Genomic DNA, 20843 nt, shown 5'->3' on the forward strand with positions numbered 1-20843 from the left:
TGCCGGCAGGACCGACGGAGTTCGGCGAGGTGCCCGAACGGGGAGGGATGCGCAAACTCAGCGCGAGTAAGTAAGTGTGCACCTCTCTCTTGACGCTGAGGCGTGGACTTTTTGCGGTGTTGAGTCGGTGCACGAGATGCCGCCAACGGGAGGGCCCGTCGAGATGAGCCAGGTGGTAGACGACGCCGTGAGCGCGCAGCCGTGCGAGTGGAAGCGGCCGTGGGCCCGTGGTGCGTGGTCTCGGTTCGCGGCCGTGGGCCCGTGGTGCGTGGTCTCGGTTCGCGGCCGCCGGGCGTTTGTAGTCCAACGGTTAGGATAATTGCCTTCCAAGCAATGGACCCGGGTTCGACTCCCGGCAAACGCACGCACTCGATGAAACACACGCACACGCGCGCGCCCCTTTTCTCTCGCGCGGCATGCTGTGCTGACGGATGATGTGTGGCCCGGCGCCAGCCCCTCTGCGGACCGCGAGTCGCTGCTTCTCTCCCACTCTCGGGTGTGGCAGGAGGCACACTTCTCCAACCCACCCACGGAGACAAGTCATACGGAGGCCCTGTCCCTGTTCTCCATACAATCCGGTTTCGCGCTTCCATTGGTGGGCCCCGCAAACGGGGCAGTCCAAAAACTCTGGCTATGCCGGTCGTTGCGCCCAGCGCACGGTATTCTTTAGTAAAAGGCGAAAGAATAGTTCGCTCTGTGCTGAGCGCCCGGCCCCATGCCTCCACCGCCTTCTCACCCACGCTCTTCTACGCATGCCCTGCTCCTTCTTCCACCCAACCGTATGGGACCGACGCATGCCCTGCCGCTTCTCCGCCCACTAACCCAACGTGCAATCTGCATCCTCCTGCATCCCTCTCAACTTCCCACCACCACTGTGTGTTGCTGTTGGAGTCAACCATGTGTGTTCCTGCCTCAAAACATTGATGCACAAAACCACCCCATCTCCCCTAAGATTGACCACTCAAATCCACTCAAATCAATGGATGAACACAATTCTAAGAAACAGGCGAGTGAAGAGAGAAGGGGATATCTTGAATTTTGAAGCTATGTTCTTTCAAACAAACAGATAACTATTAATCATCGTTATCGTCATCAAGACCATAACGACGACAGCAGGCTATGAGAGAAAGAGACAAATTAAAATAATAAAAACAAACAAACAAAACAAAACAAAAACAAAAACAAAAACACAATAAAACAATCAGTCAATCAATCGATAACAAGCATACACTGGTACATCGAAATAAGCAGCGCAACATTTGTGATAAAGAACGAAAACGTGTATTTCAAAAAACACAATAATAACAACATCAACAATAAACAAAACAACAAAATCGAGTTTTCATAAATAAGAAACGGAAACTGCAATGCTGAAAAATAAATTTAAATAAATAAACAAGCAAACATACGCCACAAACCACAGAACAGAATTCGACCAATACTCAAGACCACAGTTTTTTCAGACAATTATACAACAATAACCCAACAAGAACAACAAAACAAAACAAAAACAAATAAAATCAAACACAGAAAGAAAAAATAAAAATAAAAATAAAAACATGAAAAACATGTAACCAAGTTTGGTTATATTCATTTTTCTCGACATTTTGTGTTTATTATTCATTCCTCTTGTTTTTCTTCGTCTTCTGCTGCTGCTTTTTCTTCTTCTCCGTCTGTGTTTTCTTTTGAGGTGGCGTCCAACTCCAACTCCAACTCCACCTCCACCTCCACCTCCAGATCAAGCATCAAGCAGCACCAGCACCAGCGGAGCGTGACACGACTGGTTGCCACCTCCACTCAGCCCCGCTGCCGACGTTGGGGTCCCCTCACGCGCACACTCTTTCCAGTTTCGCTCTTTGCATTGTAGGGGGCCCTCCGGGAAACGGAGGGAAATGGGCTGCGCCGGCCGAGGAGGTAGTGCAAGACCAAGGCGACGCGCGCTGGCCCGGGCAGCAAGCTGCCGGATGGGCCCGCACCCGAGATAAATTAGATTAATATCGTGAGGCTCGATGAGCCTCGTATCAGATATTAAACTGATAAGAACAGATACTACACTTGATCTTAGCCAAAAGGCCGAGAAAGGTATGCCCTCCCTCCCGCCCCGCCCCTCTTCTACCCCCACCTCCGCCCTCCCGCCTGCACACACTATGGGGCATTTACCCATTCACACTGCCACTTCGACATATCATCACACTCGCCACACCACCAAATCAAAGCCCCCGCCCTCCGAATCACCATCGTCCCCAGGCTCTCTTGCATTTTGCAACCACACAACACCAAATCAACCATGCTGAATACCGTGATTTTCTTCGTTTCAAGACTGTAAAGGGTACGGGGGCTCTACCGGTGCTACTACTCATGGTCAAACAAAATATCCCAAAACATGGGAAAACGTGGCATTTTGTTACCTAGGGTGTATTCATGTGAGTGAGTGTCATAACAGTGTGTATACATACATACGTACATACAATTAATAGGGAAAACAGCCCTATACCCTAAACGAAACAAAAAAAAAAAAAAAAAAAAAAAAAAAAACAATCATGGGAGATATTGCTTATTTTGTTGATTTGCCTATTGGTATATGTTTTTTTAATTTTCAGACATGGATTATAATAATGATAAATAAAATAATATATATATATAATAAATTAAAAAAAATTAAAAAAAAATGTAAGTGCAAGGGTAGGTTGTGGAGTGCAGATGTGAAGGCCGCAGTGCAAGAACTGTGGAATAGCATGAGAATTGACATGATGTAACGTTGAAATAGGTAGGGGGGTTGAAAATGTTTGAGTCTAGGGGCATGGATGTGTTGGATGGGATGGCATTTGGAATTGAGAGCCTTTTTGCTTTGTTCCAAAAGTGGATTTGTAAGAGTGAACAAGTGCAAGGTTTGAAAAAGCATTCTTTATTTAACGATTGATTGATTTGCGTGTTTGTTTGGTGGGTTGTTCCTTTATTCTTCTGCTTGTTCTGCTTCTGCTTCCAGCGAGTGTTGTACGATGGTGCGGGTATGGCGTTTGTGGGAGGCGGGGAGCAATGGAGTGATTTTGAGGTGAGATGTTGGTTGTAGCAGGGAGGGAGAGGGAGTGAGAAATGGAGGTGAAGGCGTGGTGAGGGGGGCGGAGGGAGCAGGAGAGCGAGGGTGGGTGAGAATGTCCCACACGGGTTGGAGCGGCGAGGTATGGGTGGGTGGTAGAAGGGTGCGGAGGAGCGCTGGAGTGGGCACTTACCTGGGCGGGGTCGATCCATGATCAGGAAGGTGGATGGCCTAGAGGAGCCCGGCCCATTGCACTGACGGGGCGGGCGGCTCTAGTATCTCTCTACGGAGGGCATACACGTCGTAATTTGTGGCAGTGGGGGCTCGCGTTCGCGCGGCCCCCGCCTAAAGTGGAAGCCGAAACCGGAGGAAACTGGGTACGGGTGCGTTCATGATTTGGAAGTAGTGTGTCGGTCGTGAGTTCCCAGAAACCCCCCGCATTATCTGAGGTCTGCTGCATACATCGGCATTACCTGCCGGCTGCTGCATACATTCGCACCACGCGCACCTGCGCCTGGACAAAAGTCTTGCGCCGCCCTCCCGATCGATGGTCCAGTGAACACTCGGGGCAGCTGCTGTGGCAGTGAGCGTTGCTCCCGCACGGGGGGGAAGAACGGCGACCACACACCCGAGTCGGATCGGGCCACTACCTCCTCCCTGCGCGAGGGAGGAGGGGGGCGATGGGCGTTGGATTTTTGCGAGGTGCACGTTTGACCCCGGTCTCTGACTGTGCCGATGAGAACGCAATCTCTGACTGAGGCACGGCCCAGCGCACAGCCTGGTGGTGCGGCGAAAGGGATGCACGCGATGGCCGGCACGGTGTGTCGCCCCGGCAGCGGCGCCTGGTGACGATTTGGTGGTGGGTCGGGGCAGATTGCCCCATAGCGATGGGAGGAGACGAGCCCCCGAGGGAGGTACATTCGGGGGGAGGCGGGAAGGAGGACGGTATCTTTGCGCTTGGGGCAATGACGCAGTTAGTGAGGCAAACCCGAGACGCGTCAATTGCTGGTTGAAAACTATTTCCAACCCCCCTGCGGTGCCCGCAAGGGCGCCCCAGAATTTCTGGAAGGTCTGGCGTAGGCCGAGACCTCACAACGCACAAAACCCCAAACAGGATGGCTCGAAGTGTGCCAGCCTTGTGTCGTGTCGCTCTCGCCTCGGATTTGTGGTTGCGTCGGGGAGGGGACCGTGGCTGGCGCACTGCCCGGAGCCTCGGAGTGCAGGTGGGACACAACTCGGTGCCGGCAGGACCGACGGAGTTCGGCGAGGTGCCCGAACGGGGAGGGATGCGCAAACTCAGCGCGAGTAAGTAAGTGTGCACCTCTCTCTTGACGCTGAGGCGTGGACTTTTTGCGGTGTTGAGTCGGTGCACGAGATGCCGCCAACGGGAGGGCCCGTCGAGATGAGCCAGGTGGTAGACGACGCCGTGAGCGCGCAGCCGTGCGAGTGGAAGCGGCCGTGGGCCCGTGGTGCGTGGTCTCGGTTCGCGGCCGTGGGCCCGTGGTGCGTGGTCTCGGTTCGCGGCCGCCGGGCGTTTGTAGTCCAACGGTTAGGATAATTGCCTTCCAAGCAATGGACCCGGGTTCGACTCCCGGCAAACGCACGCACTCGATGAAACACACGCACACGCGCGCGCCCCTTTTCTCTCGCGCGGCATGCTGTGCTGACGGATGATGTGTGGCCCGGCGCCAGCCCCTCTGCGGACCGCGAGTCGCTGCTTCTCTCCCACTCTCGGGTGTGGCAGGAGGCACACTTCTCCAACCCACCCACGGAGACAAGTCATACGGAGGCCCTGTCCCTGTTCTCCATACAATCCGGTTTCGCGCTTCCAATTGGTGGGCCCCGCAAACGGGGCAGTCCAAAAACTCTGGCTATGCCGGTCGTTGCGCCCAGCGCACGGTATTCTTTAGTAAAAGGCGAAAGAATAGTTCGCTCTGTGCTGAGCGCCCGGCCCCATGCCTCCACCGCCTTCTCACCCACGCTCTTCTACGCATGCCCTGCTCCTTCTTCCACCCAACCGTATGGGACCGACGCATGCCCTGCCGCTTCTCCGCCCACTAACCCAACGTGCAATCTGCATCCTCCTGCATCCCTCTCAACTTCCCACCACCACTGTGTGTTGCTGTTGGAGTCAACCATGTGTGTTCCTGCCTCAAAAACATTGATGCACAAAACCACCCCATCTCCCCTAAGATTGACCACTCAAATCCACTCAAATCAATGGATGAACACAATTCTAAGAAACAGGCGAGTGAAGAGAGAAGGGGATATCTTGAATTTTGAAGCTATGTTCTTTCAAACAAACAGATAACTATTAATCATCGTTATCGTCATCAAGACCATAACGACGACAGCAGGCTATGAGAGAAAGAGACAAATTAAAATAATAAAAACAAACAAACAAAACAAAACAAAAACAAAAACAAAAACACAATAAAACAATCAGTCAATCAATCGATAACAAGCATACACTGGTACATCGAAATAAGCAGCGCAACATTTGTGATAAAGAACGAAAACGTGTATTTCAAAAAACACAATAATAACAACATCAACAATAAACAAAACAACAAAATCGAGTTTTCATAAATAAGAAACGGAAACTGCAATGCTGAAAAATAAATTTAAATAAATAAACAAGCAAACATACGCCACAAACCACAGAACAGAATTCGACCAATACTCAAGACCACAGTTTTTTCAGACAATTATACAACAATAACCCAACAAGAACAACAAAACAAAACAAAAACAAATAAAATCAAACACAGAAAGAAAAAATAAAAATAAAAATAAAAAACATGAAAAACATGTAACCAAGTTTGGTTATATTCATTTTTCTCGACATTTTGTGTTTATTATTCATTCCTCTTGTTTTTCTTCGTCTTCTGCTGCTGCTTTTTCTTCTTCTCCGTCTGTGTTTTCTTTTGAGGTGGCGTCCAACTCCAACTCCAACTCCACCTCCACCTCCACCTCCAGATCAAGCATCAAGCAGCACCAGCACCAGCGGAGCGTGACACGACTGGTTGCCACCTCCACTCAGCCCCGCTGCCGACGTTGGGGGTCCCCTCACGCGCACACTCTTTCCAGTTTCGCTCTTTGCATTGTAGGGGGGGGGCCCTCCGGGAAACGGAGGGAAATGGGCTGCGCCGGCCGAGGAGGTAGTGCAAGACCAAGGCGACGCGCGCTGGCCCGGGCAGCAAGCTGCCGGATGGGCCCGCACCCGAGATAAATTAGATTAATATCGTGAGGCTCGATGAGCCTCGTATCAGATATTAAACTGATAAGAACAGATACTACACTTGATCTTAGCCAAAAGGCCGAGAAAGGTATGCCCCTCCCCTCCCGCCCCGCCCCTCTTCTACCCCCACCTCCGCCCTCCCGCCTGCACACACTATGGGGCATTTACCCATTCACACTGCCACTTCGACATATCATCACACTCGCCACACCACCAAATCAAAGCCCCCGCCCTCCGAATCACCATCGTCCCCAGGCTCTCTTGCATTTTGCAACCACACAACACCAAATCAACCATGCTGAATACCGTGATTTTCTTCGTTTCAAGACTGTAAAGGGTACGGGGGCTCTACCGGTGCTACTACTCATGGTCAAACAAAATATCCCAAAACATGGGAAAACGTGGCATTTTGTTACCTAGGGTGTATTCATGTGAGTGAGTGTCATAACAGTGTGTATACATACATACGTACATACAATTAATAGGGAAAACAGCCCTATACCCTAAACGAAACAAAAAAAAAAAAAAAAAAAAAAAAAAACAATCATGGGAGATATTGCTTATTTTGTTGATTTGCCTATTGGTATATGTTTTTTTTTAATTTTCAGACATGGATTATAATAATGATAAATAAAATAATATATATATATAATAAATTAAAAAAAATTAAAAAAAAATGTAAGTGCAAGGGTAGGTTGTGGAGTGCAGATGTGAAGGCCGCAGTGCAAGAACTGTGGAATAGCATGAGAATTGACATGATGTAACGTTGAAATAGGTAGGGGGGTTGAAAATGTTTGAGTCTAGGGGCATGGATGTGTTGGATGGGATGGCATTTGGAATTGAGAGCCTTTTTGCTTTGTTCCAAAAGTGGATTTGTAAGAGTGAACAAGTGCAAGGTTTGAAAAAAGCATTCTTTATTTAACGATTGATTGATTTGCGTGTTTGTTTGGTGGGTTGTTCCTTTATTCTTCTGCTTGTTCTGCTTCTGCTTCCAGCGAGTGTTGTACGATGGTGCGGGTATGGCGTTTGTGGGAGGCGGGGAGCAATGGAGTGATTTTGAGGTGAGATGTTGGTTGTAGCAGGGAGGGAGAGGGAGTGAGAAATGGAGGTGAAGGCGTGGTGAGGGGGGCGGAGGGAGCAGGAGAGCGAGGGTGGGTGAGAATGTCCCACACGGGTTGGAGCGGCGAGGTATGGGTGGGTGGTAGAAGGGTGCGGAGGAGCGCTGGAGTGGGCACTTACCTGGGCGGGGTCGATCCATGATCAGGAAGGTGGATGGCCTAGAGGAGCCCGGCCCATTGCACTGACGGGGCGGGCGGCTCTAGTATCTCTCTACGGAGGGCATACACGTCGTAATTTGTGGCAGTGGGGGCTCGCGTTCGCGCGGCCCCCGCCTAAAGTGGAAGCCGAAACCGGAGGAAACTGGGTACGGGTGCGTTCATGATTTGGAAGTAGTGTGTCGGTCGTGAGTTCCCAGAAACCCCCCGCATTATCTGAGGTCTGCTGCATACATCGGCATTACCTGCCGGCTGCTGCATACATTCGCACCACGCGCACCTGCGCCTGGACAAAAGTCTTGCGCCGCCCTCCCGATCGATGGTCCAGTGAACACTCGGGGCAGCTGCTGTGGCAGTGAGCGTTGCTCCCGCACGGGGGGGAAGAACGGCGATCACACACCCGAGTCGGATCGGGCCACTACCTCCTCCCTGCGCGAGGGAGGAGGGGGGCGATGGGCGTTGGATTTTTGCGAGGTGCACGTTTGACCCCGGTCTCTGACTGTGCCGATGAGAACGCAATCTCTGACTGAGGCACGGCCCAGCGCACAGCCTGGTGGTGCGGCGAAAGGGATGCACGCGATGGCCGGCACGGTGTGTCGCCCCCGGCAGCGGCGCCTGGTGACGATTTGGTGGTGGGTCGGGGCAGATTGCCCCATAGCGATGGGAGGAGACGAGCCCCCGAGGGAGGTACATTCGGGGGGAGGCGGGAAGGAGGACGGTATCTTTGCGCTTGGGGCAATGACGCAGTTAGTGAGGCAAACCCGAGACGCGTCAATTGCTGGTTGAAAACTATTTCCAACCCCCCTGCGGTGCCCGCAAGGGCGCCCCAGAATTTCTGGAAGGTCTGGCGTAGGCCGAGACCTCACAACGCACAAAACCCCAAACAGGATGGCTCGAAGTGTGCCAGCCTTGTGTCGTGTCGCTCTCGCCTCGGATTTGTGGTTGCGTCGGGGAGGGGACCGTGGCTGGCGCACTGCCCGGAGCCTCGGAGTGCAGGTGGGACACAACTCGGTGCCGGCAGGACCGACGGAGTTCGGCGAGGTGCCCGAACGGGGAGGGATGCGCAAACTCAGCGCGAGTAAGTAAGTGTGCACCTCTCTCTTGACGCTGAGGCGTGGACTTTTTGCGGTGTTGAGTCGGTGCACGAGATGCCGCCAACGGGAGGGCCCGTCGAGATGAGCCAGGTGGTAGACGACGCCGTGAGCGCGCAGCCGTGCGAGTGGAAGCGGCCGTGGGCCCGTGGTGCGTGGTCTCGGTTCGCGGCCGTGGGCCCGTGGTGCGTGGTCTCGGTTCGCGGCCGCCGGGCGTTTGTAGTCCAACGGTTAGGATAATTGCCTTCCAAGCAATGGACCCGGGTTCGACTCCCGGCAAACGCACGCACTCGATGAAACACACGCACACGCGCGCGCCCCTTTTCTCTCGCGCGGCATGCTGTGCTGACGGATGATGTGTGGCCCGGCGCCAGCCCCTCTGCGGACCGCGAGTCGCTGCTTCTCTCCCACTCTCGGGTGTGGCAGGAGGCACACTTCTCCAACCCACCCACGGAGACAAGTCATACGGAGGCCCTGTCCCTGTTCTCCATACAATCCGGTTTCGCGCTTCCAATTGGTGGGCCCCGCAAACGGGGCAGTCCAAAAACTCTGGCTATGCCGGTCGTTGCGCCCAGCGCACGGTATTCTTTAGTAAAAGGCGAAAGAATAGTTCGCTCTGTGCTGAGCGCCCGGCCCCATGCCTCCACCGCCTTCTCACCCACGCTCTTCTACGCATGCCCTGCTCCTTCTTCCACCCAACCGTATGGGACCGACGCATGCCCTGCCGCTTCTCCGCCCACTAACCCAACGTGCAATCTGCATCCTCCTGCATCCCTCTCAACTTCCCACCACCACTGTGTGTTGCTGTTGGAGTCAACCATGTGTGTTCCTGCCTCACAACATTGATGCACAAAACCACCCCATCTCCCCTAAGATTGACCACTCAAATCCACTCAAATCAATGGATGAACACAATTCTAAGAAACAGGCGAGTGAAGAGAGAAGGGGATATCTTGAATTTTGAAGCTATGTTCTTTCAAACAAACAGATAACTATTAATCATCGTTATCGTCATCAAGACCATAACGACGACAGCAGGCTATGAGAGAAAGAGACAAATTAAAATAATAAAAACAAACAAACAAAACAAAACAAAAACAAAAACAAAAACACAATAAAACAATCAGTCAATCAATCGATAACAAGCATACACTGGTACATCGAAATAAGCAGCGCAACATTTGTGATAAAGAACGAAAACGTGTATTTCAAAAAACACAATAATAACAACATCAACAATAAACAAAACAACAAAATCGAGTTTTCATAAATAAGAAACGGAAACTGCAATGCTGAAAAATAAATTTAAATAAATAAACAAGCAAACATACGCCACAAACCACAGAACAGAATTCGACCAATACTCAAGACCACAGTTTTTTCAGACAATTATACAACAATAACCCAACAAGAACAACAAAACAAAACAAAAACAAATAAAATCAAACACAGAAAGAAAAAATAAAAATAAAAATAAAAAACATGAAAAACATGTAACCAAGTTTGGTTATATTCATTTTTCTCGACATTTTGTGTTTATTATTCATTCCTCTTGTTTTTCTTCGTCTTCTGCTGCTGCTTTTTCTTCTTCTCCGTCTGTGTTTTCTTTTGAGGTGGCGTCCAACTCCAACTCCAACTCCACCTCCACCTCCACCTCCAGATCAAGCATCAAGCAGCACCAGCACCAGCGGAGCGTGACACGACTGGTTGCCACCTCCACTCAGCCCCGCTGCCGACGTTGGGGGTCCCCTCACGCGCACACTCTTTCCAGTTTCGCTCTTTGCATTGTAGGGGGGGGGCCCTCCGGGAAACGGAGGGAAATGGGCTGCGCCGGCCGAGGAGGTAGTGCAAGACCAAGGCGACGCGCGCTGGCCCGGGCAGCAAGCTGCCGGATGGGCCCGCACCCGAGATAAATTAGATTAATATCGTGAGGCTCGATGAGCCTCGTATCAGATATTAAACTGATAAGAACAGATACTACACTTGATCTTAGCCAAAAGGCCGAGAAAGGTATGCCCCTCCCCTCCCGCCCCGCCCCTCTTCTACCCCCACCTCCGCCCTCCCGCCTGCACACACTATGGGGCATTTACCCATTCACACTGCCACTTCGACATATCATCACACTCGCCACACCACCAAATCAAAGCCCCCGCCCTCCGAATCACCATCGTCCCCAGGCTCTCTTGCATTTTGCAACCACACAACACCAAATCAACCATGCTGAATACCGTGATTTTCTTCGTTTCAAGACTGTAAAGGGTACGGGGGCTCTACCGGTGCTACTACTCATGGTCAAACAAAATATCCCAAAACATGGGAAAACGTGGCATTTTGTTACCTAGGGTGTATTCATGTGAGTGAGTGTCATAACAGTGTGTATACATACATACGTACATACAATTAATAGGGAAAACAGCCCTATACCCTAAACGAAACAAAAAAAAAAAAAAAAAAAAAAAAAAAAAAACAATCATGGGAGATATTGCTTATTTTGTTGATTTGCCTATTGGTATATGTTTTTTTTTAATTTTCAGACATGGATTATAATAATGATAAATAAAATAATATATATATATAATAAATTAAAAAAAATTAAAAAAAAATGTAAGTGCAAGGGTAGGTTGTGGAGTGCAGATGTGAAGGCCGCAGTGCAAGAACTGTGGAATAGCATGAGAATTGACATGATGTAACGTTGAAATAGGTAGGGGGGTTGAAAATGTTTGAGTCTAGGGGCATGGATGTGTTGGATGGGATGGCATTTGGAATTGAGAGCCTTTTTGCTTTGTTCCAAAAGTGGATTTGTAAGAGTGAACAAGTGCAAGGTTTGAAAAAAGCATTCTTTATTTAACGATTGATTGATTTGCGTGTTTGTTTGGTGGGTTGTTCCTTTATTCTTCTGCTTGTTCTGCTTCTGCTTCCAGCGAGTGTTGTACGATGGTGCGGGTATGGCGTTTGTGGGAGGCGGGGAGCAATGGAGTGATTTTGAGGTGAGATGTTGGTTGTAGCAGGGAGGGAGAGGGAGTGAGAAATGGAGGTGAAGGCGTGGTGAGGGGGGCGGAGGGAGCAGGAGAGCGAGGGTGGGTGAGAATGTCCCACACGGGTTGGAGCGGCGAGGTATGGGTGGGTGGTAGAAGGGTGCGGAGGAGCGCTGGAGTGGGCACTTACCTGGGCGGGGTCGATCCATGATCAGGAAGGTGGATGGCCTAGAGGAGCCCGGCCCATTGCACTGACGGGGCGGGCGGCTCTAGTATCTCTCTACGGAGGGCATACACGTCGTAATTTGTGGCAGTGGGGGCTCGCGTTCGCGCGGCCCCCGCCTAAAGTGGAAGCCGAAACCGGAGGAAACTGGGTACGGGTGCGTTCATGATTTGGAAGTAGTGTGTCGGTCGTGAGTTCCCAGAAACCCCCCGCATTATCTGAGGTCTGCTGCATACATCGGCATTACCTGCCGGCTGCTGCATACATTCGCACCACGCGCACCTGCGCCTGGACAAAAGTCTTGCGCCGCCCTCCCGATCGATGGTCCAGTGAACACTCGGGGCAGCTGCTGTGGCAGTGAGCGTTGCTCCCGCACGGGGGGGAAGAACGGCGATCACACACCCGAGTCGGATCGGGCCACTACCTCCTCCCTGCGCGAGGGAGGAGGGGGGCGATGGGCGTTGGATTTTTGCGAGGTGCACGTTTGACCCCGGTCTCTGACTGTGCCGATGAGAACGCAATCTCTGACTGAGGCACGGCCCAGCGCACAGCCTGGTGGTGCGGCGAAAGGGATGCACGCGATGGCCGGCACGGTGTGTCGCCCCCGGCAGCGGCGCCTGGTGACGATTTGGTGGTGGGTCGGGGCAGATTGCCCCATAGCGATGGGAGGAGACGAGCCCCCGAGGGAGGTACATTCGGGGGGAGGCGGGAAGGAGGACGGTATCTTTGCGCTTGGGGCAATGACGCAGTTAGTGAGGCAAACCCGAGACGCGTCAATTGCTGGTTGAAAACTATTTCCAACCCCCCTGCGGTGCCCGCAAGGGCGCCCCAGAATTTCTGGAAGGTCTGGCGTAGGCCGAGACCTCACAACGCACAAAACCCCAAACAGGATGGCTCGAAGTGTGCCAGCCTTGTGTCGTGTCGCTCTCGCCTCGGATTTGTGGTTGCGTCGGGGAGGGGACCGTGGCTGGCGCACTGCCCGGAGCCTCGGAGTGCAGGTGGGACACAACTCGGTGCCGGCAGGACCGACGGAGTTCGGCGAGGTGCCCGAACGGGGAGGGATGCGCAAACTCAGCGCGAGTAAGTAAGTGTGCACCTCTCTCTTGACGCTGAGGCGTGGACTTTTTGCGGTGTTGAGTCGGTGCACGAGATGCCGCCAACGGGAGGGCCCGTCGAGATGAGCCAGGTGGTAGACGACGCCGTGAGCGCGCAGCCGTGCGAGTGGAAGCGGCCGTGGGCCCGTGGTGCGTGGTCTCGGTTCGCGGCCGTGGGCCCGTGGTGCGTGGTCTCGGTTCGCGGCCGCCGGGCGTTTGTAGTCCAACGGTTAGGATAATTGCCTTCCAAGCAATGGACCCGGGTTCGACTCCCGGCAAACGCACGCACTCGATGAAACACACGCACACGCGCGCGCCCCTTTTCTCTCGCGCGGCATGCTGTGCTGACGGATGATGTGTGGCCCGGCGCCAGCCCCTCTGCGGACCGCGAGTCGCTGCTTCTCTCCCACTCTCGGGTGTGGCAGGAGGCACACTTCTCCAACCCACCCACGGAGACAAGTCATACGGAGGCCCTGTCCCTGTTCTCCATACAATCCGGTTTCGCGCTTCCAATTGGTGGGCCCCGCAAACGGGGCAGTCCAAAAACTCTGGCTATGCCGGTCGTTGCGCCCAGCGCACGGTATTCTTTAGTAAAAGGCGAAAGAATAGTTCGCTCTGTGCTGAGCGCCCGGCCCCATGCCTCCACCGCCTTCTCACCCACGCTCTTCTACGCATGCCCTGCTCCTTCTTCCACCCAACCGTATGGGACCGACGCATGCCCTGCCGCTTCTCCGCCCACTAACCCAACGTGCAATCTGCATCCTCCTGCATCCCTCTCAACTTCCCACCACCACTGTGTGTTGCTGTTGGAGTCAACCATGTGTGTTCCTGCCTCAAAACATTGATGCACAAAACCACCCCATCTCCCCTAAGATTGACCACTCAAATCCACTCAAATCAATGGATGAACACAATTCTAAGAAACAGGCGAGTGAAGAGAGAAGGGGATATCTTGAATTTTGAAGCTATGTTCTTTCAAACAAACAGATAACTATTAATCATCGTTATCGTCATCAAGACCATAACGACGACAGCAGGCTATGAGAGAAAGAGACAAATTAAAATAATAAAAACAAACAAACAAAACAAAACAAAAACAAAAACAAAAACACAATAAAACAATCAGTCAATCAATCGATAACAAGCATACACTGGTACATCGAAATAAGCAGCGCAACATTTGTGATAAAGAACGAAAACGTGTATTTCAAAAAACACAATAATAACAACATCAACAATAAACAAAACAACAAAATCGAGTTTTCATAAATAAGAAACGGAAACTGCAATGCTGAAAAATAAATTTAAATAAATAAACAAGCAAACATACGCCACAAACCACAGAACAGAATTCGACCAATACTCAAGACCACAGTTTTTTCAGACAATTATACAACAATAACCCAACAAGAACAACAAAACAAAACAAAAACAAATAAAATCAAACACAGAAAGAAAAAATAAAAATAAAAATAAAAAACATGAAAAACATGTAACCAAGTTTGGTTATATTCATTTTTCTCGACATTTTGTGTTTATTATTCATTCCTCTTGTTTTTCTTCGTCTTCTGCTGCTGCTTTTTCTTCTTCTCCGTCTGTGTTTTCTTTTGAGGTGGCGTCCAACTCCAACTCCAACTCCACCTCCACCTCCACCTCCAGATCAAGCATCAAGCAGCACCAGCACCAGCGGAGCGTGACACGACTGGTTGCCACCTCCACTCAGCCCCGCTGCCGACGTTGGGGGTCCCCTCACGCGCACACTCTTTCCAGTTTCGCTCTTTGCATTGTAGGGGGGGGGGCCCTCCGGGAAACGGAGGGAAATGGGCTGCGCCGGCCGAGGAGGTAGTGCAAGACCAAGGCGACGCGCGCTGGCCCGGGCAGCAAGCTGCCGGATGGGCCCGCACCCGAGATAAATTAGATTAATATCGTGAGGCTCGATGAGCCTCGTATCAGATATTAAACTGATAAGAACAGATACTACACTTGATCTTAGCCAAAAGGCCGAGAAAGGTATGCCCCTCCCCTCCCGCCCCGCCCCTCTTCTACCCCCACCTCCGCCCTCCCGCCTGCACACACTATGGGGCATTTACCCATTCACACTGCCACTTCGACATATCATCACACTCGCCACACCACCAAATCAAAGCCCCCGCCCTCCGAATCACCATCGTCCCCAGGCTCTCTTGCATTTTGCAACCACACAACACCAAATCAACCATGCTGAATACCGTGATTTTCTTCGTTTCAAGACTGTAAAGGGTACGGGGGCTCTACCGGTGCTACTACTCATGGTCAAACAAAATATCCCAAAACATGGGAAAACGTGGCATTTTGTTACCTAGGGTGTATTCATGTGAGTGAGTGTCATAACAGTGTGTATACATACATACGTACATACAATTAATAGGGAAAACAGCCCTATACCCTAAACGAAACAAAAAAAAAAAAAAAAAAAAAAAAAAAAAAACAATCATGGGAGATATTGCTTATTTTGTTGATTTGCCTATTGGTATATGTTTTTTTTTAATTTTCAGACATGGATTATAATAATGATAAATAAAATAATATATATATATAATAAATTAAAAAAAATTAAAAAAAAATGTAAGTGCAAGGGTAGGTTGTGGAGTGCAGATGTGAAGGCCGCAGTGCAAGAACTGTGGAATAGCATGAGAATTGACATGATGTAACGTTGAAATAGGTAGGGGGGTTGAAAATGTTTGAGTCTAGGGGCATGGATGTGTTGGATGGGATGGCATTTGGAATTGAGAGCCTTTTTGCTTTGTTCCAAAAGTGGATTTGTAAGAGTGAACAAGTGCAAGGTTTGAAAAAAGCATTCTTTATTTAACGATTGATTGATTTGCGTGTTTGTTTGGTGGGTTGTTCCTTTATTCTTCTGCTTGTTCTGCTTCTGCTTCCAGCGAGTGTTGTACGATGGTGCGGGTATGGCGTTTGTGGGAGGCGGGGAGCAATGGAGTGATTTTGAGGTGAGATGTTGGTTGTAGCAGGGAGGGAGAGGGAGTGAGAAATGGAGGTGAAGGCGTGGTGAGGGGGGCGGAGGGAGCAGGAGAGCGAGGGTGGGTGAGAATGTCCCACACGGGTTGGAGCGGCGAGGTATGGGTGGGTGGTAGAAGGGTGCGGAGGAGCGCTGGAGTGGGCACTTACCTGGGCGGGGTCGATCCATGATCAGGAAGGTGGATGGCCTAGAGGAGCCCGGCCCATTGCACTGACGGGGCGGGCGGCTCTAGTATCTCTCTACGGAGGGCATACACGTCGTAATTTGTGGCAGTGGGGGCTCGCGTTCGCGCGGCCCCCGCCTAAAGTGGAAGCCGAAACCGGAGGAAACTGGGTACGGGTGCGTTCATGATTTGGAAGTAGTGTGTCGGTCGTGAGTTCCCAGAAACCCCCCGCATTATCTGAGGTCTGCTGCATACATCGGCATTACCTGCCGGCTGCTGCATACATTCGCACCACGCGCACCTGCGCCTGGACAAAAGTCTTGCGCCGCCCTCCCGATCGATGGTCCAGTGAACACTCGGGGCAGCTGCTGTGGCAGTGAGCGTTGCTCCCGCACGGGGGGGAAGAACGGCGATCACACACCCGAGTCGGATCGGGCCACTACCTCCTCCCTGCGCGAGGGAGGAGGGGGGCGATGGGCGTTGGATTTTTGCGAGGTGCACGTTTGACCCCGGTCTCTGACTGTGCCGATGAGAACGCAATCTCTGACTGAGGCACGGCCCAGCGCACAGCCTGGTGGTGCGGCGAAAGGGATGCACGCGATGGCCGGCACGGTGTGTCGCCCCCGGCAGCGGCGCCTGGTGACGATTTGGTGGTGGGTCGGGGCAGATTGCCCCATAGCGATGGGAGGAGACGAGCCCCCGAGGGAGGTACATTCGGGGGGAGGCGGGAAGGAGGACGGTATCTTTGCGCTTGGGGCAATGACGCAGTTAGTGAGGCAAACCCGAGACGCGTCAATTGCTGGTTGAAAACTATTTCCAACCCCCCTGCGGTGCCCGCAAGGGCGCCCCAGAATTTCTGGAAGGTCTGGCGTAGGCCGAGACCTCACAACGCACAAAACCCCAAACAGGATGGCTCGAAGTGTGCCAGCCTTGTGTCGTGTCGCTCTCGCCTCGGATTTGTGGTTGCGTCGGGGAGGGGACCGTGGCTGGCGCACTGCCCGGAGCCTCGGAGTGCAGGTGGGACACAACTCGGTGCCGGCAGGACCGACGGAGTTCGGCGAGGTGCCCGAACGGGGAGGGATGCGCAAACTCAGCGCGAGTAAGTAAGTGTGCACCTCTCTCTTGACGCTGAGGCGTGGACTTTTTGCGGTGTTGAGTCGGTGCACGAGATGCCGCCAACGGGAGGGCCCGTCGAGATGAGCCAGGTGGTAGACGACGCCGTGAGCGCGCAGCCGTGCGAGTGGAAGCGGCCGTGGGCCCGTGGTGCGTGGTCTCGGTTCGCGGCCGCCGGGCGTTTGTAGTCCAACGGTTAGGATAATTGCCTTCCAAGCAATGGACCCGGGTTCGACTCCCGGCAAACGCACGCACTCGATGAAACACACGCACACGCGCGCGCCCCTTTTCTCTCGCGCGGCATGCTGTGCTGACGGATGATGTGTGGCCCGGCGCCAGCCCCTCTGCGGACCGCGAGTCGCTGCTTCTCTCCCACTCTCGGGTGTGGCAGGAGGCACACTTCTCCAACCCACCCACGGAGACAAGTCATACGGAGGCCCTGTCCCTGTTCTCCATACAATCCGGTTTCGCGCTTCCAATTGGTGGGCCCCGCAAACGGGGCAGTCCAAAAACTCTGGCTATGCCGGTCGTTGCGCCCAGCGCACGGTATTCTTTAGTAAAAGGCGAAAGAATAGTTCGCTCTGTGCTGAGCGCCCGGCCCCATGCCTCCACCGCCTTCTCACCCACGCTCTTCTACGCATGCCCTGCTCCTTCTTCCACCCAACCGTATGGGACCGACGCATGCCCTGCCGCTTCTCCGCCCACTAACCCAACGTGCAATCTGCATCCTCCTGCATCCCTCTCAACTTCCCACCACCACTGTGTGTTGCTGTTGGAGTCAACCATGTGTGTTCCTGCCTCAAAACATTGATGCACAAAACCACCCCATCTCCCCTAAGATTGACCACTCAAATCCACTCAAATCAATGGATGAACACAATTCTAAGAAACAGGCGAGTGAAGAGAGAAGGGGATATCTTGAATTTTGAAGCTATGTTCTTTCAAACAAACAGATAACTATTAATCATCGTTATCGTCATCAAGACCATAACGACGACAGCAGGCTATGAGAGAAAGAGACAAATTAAAATAATAAAAACAAACAAACAAAACAAAACAAAAACAAAAACAAAAACACAATAAAACAATCAGTCAATCAATCGATAACAAGCATACACTGGTACATCGAAATAAGCAGCGCAACATTTGTGATAAAGAACGAAAACGTGTATTTCAAAAAACACAATAATAACAACATCAACAATAAACAAAACAACAAAATCGAGTTTTCATAAATAAGAAACGGAAACTGCAATGCTGAAAAATAAATTTAAATAAATAAACAAGCAAACATACGCCACAAACCACAGAACAGAATTCGACCAATACTCAAGACCACAGTTTTTTCAGACAATTATACAACAATAACCCAACAAGAACAACAAAACAAAACAAAAACAAATAAAATCAAACACAGAAAGAAAAAATAAAAATAAAAATAAAAAACATGAAAAACATGTAACCAAGTTTGGTTATATTCATTTTTCTCGACATTTTGTGTTTATTATTCATTCCTCTTGTTTTTCTTCGTCTTCTGCTGCTGCTTTTTCTTCTTCTCCGTCTGTGTTTTCTTTTGAGGTGGCGTCCAACTCCAACTCCAACTCCACCTCCACCTCCACCTCCAGATCAAGCATCAAGCAGCACCAGCACCAGCGGAGCGTGACACGACTGGTTGCCACCTCCACTCAGCCCCGCTGCCGACGTTGGGGGTCCCCTCACGCGCACACTCTTTCCAGTTTCGCTCTTTGCATTGTAGGGGGGGGGCCCTCCGGGAAACGGAGGGAAATGGGCTGCGCCGGCCGAGGAGGTAGTGCAAGACCAAGGCGACGCGCGCTGGCCCGGGCAGCAAGCTGCCGGATGGGCCCGCACCCGAGATAAATTAGATTAATATCGTGAGGCTCGATGAGCCTCGTATCAGATATTAAACTGATAAGAACAGATACTACACTTGATCTTAGCCAAAAGGCCGAGAAAGGTATGCCCCTCCCCTCCCGCCCCGCCCCTCTTCTACCCCCACCTCCGCCCTCCCGCCTGCACACACTATGGGGCATTTACCCATTCACACTGCCACTTCGACATATCATCACACTCGCCACACCACCAAATCAAAGCCCCCGCCCTCCGAATCACCATCGTCCCCAGGCTCTCTTGCATTTTGCAACCACACAACACCAAATCAACCATGCTGAATACCGTGATTTTCTTCGTTTCAAGACTGTAAAGGGTACGGGGGCTCTACCGGTGCTACTACTCATGGTCAAACAAAATATCCCAAAACATGGGAAAACGTGGCATTTTGTTACCTAGGGTGTATTCATGTGAGTGAGTGTCATAACAGTGTGTATACATACATACGTACATACAATTAATAGGGAAAACAGCCCTATACCCTAAACGAAACAAAAAAAAAAAAAAAAAAAAAAAAAACAATCATGGGAGATATTGCTTATTTTGTTGATTTGCCTATTGGTATATGTTTTTTTTTAATTTTCAGACATGGATTATAATAATGATAAATAAAATAATATATATATATAATAAATTAAAAAAAATTAAAAAAAAATGTAAGTGCAAGGGTAGGTTGTGGAGTGCAGATGTGAAGGCCGCAGTGCAAGAACTGTGGAATAGCATGAGAATTGACATGATGTAACGTTGAAATAGGTAGGGGGGTTGAAAATGTTTGAGTCTAGGGGCATGGATGTGTTGGATGGGATGGCATTTGGAATTGAGAGCCTTTTTGCTTTGTTCCAAAAGTGGATTTGTAAGAGTGAACAAGTGCAAGGTTTGAAAAAAGCATTCTTTATTTAACGATTGATTGATTTGCGTGTTTGTTTGGTGGGTTGTTCCTTTATTCTTCTGCTTGTTCTGCTTCTGCTTCCAGCGAGTGTTGTACGATGGTGCGGGTATGGCGTTTGTGGGAGGCGGGGAGCAATGGAGTGATTTTGAGGTGAGATGTTGGTTGTAGCAGGGAGGGAGAGGGAGTGAGAAATGGAGGTGAAGGCGTGGTGAGGGGGGCGGAGGGAGCAGGAGAGCGAGGGTGGGTGAGAATGTCCCACACGGGTTGGAGCGGCGAGGTATGGGTGGGTGGTAGAAGGGTGCGGAGGAGCGCTGGAGTGGGCACTTACCTGGGCGGGGTCGATCCATGATCAGGAAGGTGGATGGCCTAGAGGAGCCCGGCCCATTGCACTGACGGGGCGGGCGGCTCTAGTATCTCTCTACGGAGGGCATACACGTCGTAATTTGTGGCAGTGGGGGCTCGCGTTCGCGCGGCCCCCGCCTAAAGTGGAAGCCGAAACCGGAGGAAACTGGGTACGGGTGCGTTCATGATTTGGAAGTAGTGTGTCGGTCGTGAGTTCCCAGAAACCCCCCGCATTATCTGAGGTCTGCTGCATACATCGGCATTACCTGCCGGCTGCTGCATACATTCGCACCACGCGCACCTGCGCCTGGACAAAAGTCTTGCGCCGCCCTCCCGATCGATGGTCCAGTGAACACTCGGGGCAGCTGCTGTGGCAGTGAGCGTTGCTCCCGCACGGGGGGGAAGAACGGCGATCACACACCCGAGTCGGATCGGGCCACTACCTCCTCCCTGCGCGAGGGAGGAGGGGGGCGATGG

At 51.5% G+C, this 20843-nt stretch overlaps 24 non-coding genes across 24 annotated transcripts; 14 read left to right on the forward strand and 10 right to left on the reverse strand.

The window, feature by feature from the left end:
* The first annotated feature begins 292 nt into the window (after window positions 1-292).
* TRNAG-UCC (transfer RNA glycine (anticodon UCC)) lies at window positions 293-364 on the forward strand. The gene has a single exon. It is a non-coding gene; the product is annotated as a tRNA-Gly (tRNA).
* A 234-nt stretch (window positions 365-598) lies between these two features.
* LOC149989559 (U5 spliceosomal RNA) lies at window positions 599-713 on the reverse strand. Its single transcript, XR_016502410.1, has one exon. It is a non-coding gene; the product is annotated as a U5 spliceosomal RNA (small nuclear RNA).
* Window positions 714-1892: 1179 nt separating this feature from the next.
* Window positions 1893-2086, reverse strand: LOC149989560 (U2 spliceosomal RNA). Its single transcript, XR_016502419.1, has one exon. It is a non-coding gene; the product is annotated as a U2 spliceosomal RNA (small nuclear RNA).
* A 1136-nt stretch (window positions 2087-3222) lies between these two features.
* LOC149989561 (U1 spliceosomal RNA) lies at window positions 3223-3382 on the forward strand. The gene has a single exon (XR_016502402.1). It is a non-coding gene; the product is annotated as a U1 spliceosomal RNA (small nuclear RNA).
* A 602-nt stretch (window positions 3383-3984) lies between these two features.
* Window positions 3985-4125, forward strand: LOC149989562 (U4 spliceosomal RNA). Its single transcript, XR_016502424.1, has one exon. It is a non-coding gene; the product is annotated as a U4 spliceosomal RNA (small nuclear RNA).
* Window positions 4126-4568: 443 nt separating this feature from the next.
* TRNAG-UCC (transfer RNA glycine (anticodon UCC)) lies at window positions 4569-4640 on the forward strand. Its single transcript has one exon. It is a non-coding gene; the product is annotated as a tRNA-Gly (tRNA).
* Window positions 4641-4875: 235 nt separating this feature from the next.
* LOC149989563 (U5 spliceosomal RNA) lies at window positions 4876-4990 on the reverse strand. The gene has a single exon (XR_016502411.1). It is a non-coding gene; the product is annotated as a U5 spliceosomal RNA (small nuclear RNA).
* Window positions 4991-6176: 1186 nt separating this feature from the next.
* Window positions 6177-6370, reverse strand: LOC149989564 (U2 spliceosomal RNA). Its single transcript, XR_016502420.1, has one exon. It is a non-coding gene; the product is annotated as a U2 spliceosomal RNA (small nuclear RNA).
* Window positions 6371-7509: 1139 nt separating this feature from the next.
* LOC149989565 (U1 spliceosomal RNA) lies at window positions 7510-7669 on the forward strand. Its single transcript, XR_016502403.1, has one exon. It is a non-coding gene; the product is annotated as a U1 spliceosomal RNA (small nuclear RNA).
* A 603-nt stretch (window positions 7670-8272) lies between these two features.
* Window positions 8273-8413, forward strand: LOC149989566 (U4 spliceosomal RNA). Its single transcript, XR_016502425.1, has one exon. It is a non-coding gene; the product is annotated as a U4 spliceosomal RNA (small nuclear RNA).
* Window positions 8414-8856: 443 nt separating this feature from the next.
* TRNAG-UCC (transfer RNA glycine (anticodon UCC)) lies at window positions 8857-8928 on the forward strand. Its single transcript has one exon. It is a non-coding gene; the product is annotated as a tRNA-Gly (tRNA).
* Window positions 8929-9163: 235 nt separating this feature from the next.
* LOC149989568 (U5 spliceosomal RNA) lies at window positions 9164-9278 on the reverse strand. Its single transcript, XR_016502412.1, has one exon. It is a non-coding gene; the product is annotated as a U5 spliceosomal RNA (small nuclear RNA).
* Window positions 9279-10463: 1185 nt separating this feature from the next.
* On the reverse strand, window positions 10464-10657 carry LOC112278603 (U2 spliceosomal RNA). Its single transcript, XR_002968753.1, has one exon. It is a non-coding gene; the product is annotated as a U2 spliceosomal RNA (small nuclear RNA).
* A 1143-nt stretch (window positions 10658-11800) lies between these two features.
* LOC149989569 (U1 spliceosomal RNA) lies at window positions 11801-11960 on the forward strand. The gene has a single exon (XR_016502404.1). It is a non-coding gene; the product is annotated as a U1 spliceosomal RNA (small nuclear RNA).
* Window positions 11961-12563: 603 nt separating this feature from the next.
* On the forward strand, window positions 12564-12704 carry LOC149989570 (U4 spliceosomal RNA). The gene has a single exon (XR_016502426.1). It is a non-coding gene; the product is annotated as a U4 spliceosomal RNA (small nuclear RNA).
* Window positions 12705-13147: 443 nt separating this feature from the next.
* Window positions 13148-13219, forward strand: TRNAG-UCC (transfer RNA glycine (anticodon UCC)). Its single transcript has one exon. It is a non-coding gene; the product is annotated as a tRNA-Gly (tRNA).
* Window positions 13220-13454: 235 nt separating this feature from the next.
* LOC149989572 (U5 spliceosomal RNA) lies at window positions 13455-13569 on the reverse strand. The gene has a single exon (XR_016502413.1). It is a non-coding gene; the product is annotated as a U5 spliceosomal RNA (small nuclear RNA).
* Window positions 13570-14755: 1186 nt separating this feature from the next.
* On the reverse strand, window positions 14756-14949 carry LOC149989573 (U2 spliceosomal RNA). Its single transcript, XR_016502421.1, has one exon. It is a non-coding gene; the product is annotated as a U2 spliceosomal RNA (small nuclear RNA).
* A 1143-nt stretch (window positions 14950-16092) lies between these two features.
* Window positions 16093-16252, forward strand: LOC149989574 (U1 spliceosomal RNA). Its single transcript, XR_016502405.1, has one exon. It is a non-coding gene; the product is annotated as a U1 spliceosomal RNA (small nuclear RNA).
* Window positions 16253-16855: 603 nt separating this feature from the next.
* On the forward strand, window positions 16856-16996 carry LOC149989575 (U4 spliceosomal RNA). The gene has a single exon (XR_016502427.1). It is a non-coding gene; the product is annotated as a U4 spliceosomal RNA (small nuclear RNA).
* Window positions 16997-17405: 409 nt separating this feature from the next.
* On the forward strand, window positions 17406-17477 carry TRNAG-UCC (transfer RNA glycine (anticodon UCC)). The gene has a single exon. It is a non-coding gene; the product is annotated as a tRNA-Gly (tRNA).
* Window positions 17478-17712: 235 nt separating this feature from the next.
* On the reverse strand, window positions 17713-17827 carry LOC149989576 (U5 spliceosomal RNA). The gene has a single exon (XR_016502414.1). It is a non-coding gene; the product is annotated as a U5 spliceosomal RNA (small nuclear RNA).
* Window positions 17828-19012: 1185 nt separating this feature from the next.
* On the reverse strand, window positions 19013-19206 carry LOC112278602 (U2 spliceosomal RNA). Its single transcript, XR_002968752.1, has one exon. It is a non-coding gene; the product is annotated as a U2 spliceosomal RNA (small nuclear RNA).
* A 1138-nt stretch (window positions 19207-20344) lies between these two features.
* Window positions 20345-20504, forward strand: LOC112280731 (U1 spliceosomal RNA). Its single transcript, XR_002969394.1, has one exon. It is a non-coding gene; the product is annotated as a U1 spliceosomal RNA (small nuclear RNA).
* Window positions 20505-20843: the final 339 nt, after the last annotated feature.

This window comes from Physcomitrium patens, chromosome 3 (assembly GCF_059467195.1).
Source record: "Physcomitrium patens ecotype Gransden chromosome 3, ASM5946719v1, whole genome shotgun sequence".
In the NCBI taxonomy this organism is placed as follows: domain Eukaryota; kingdom Viridiplantae; phylum Streptophyta; class Bryopsida; order Funariales; family Funariaceae; genus Physcomitrium; species Physcomitrium patens.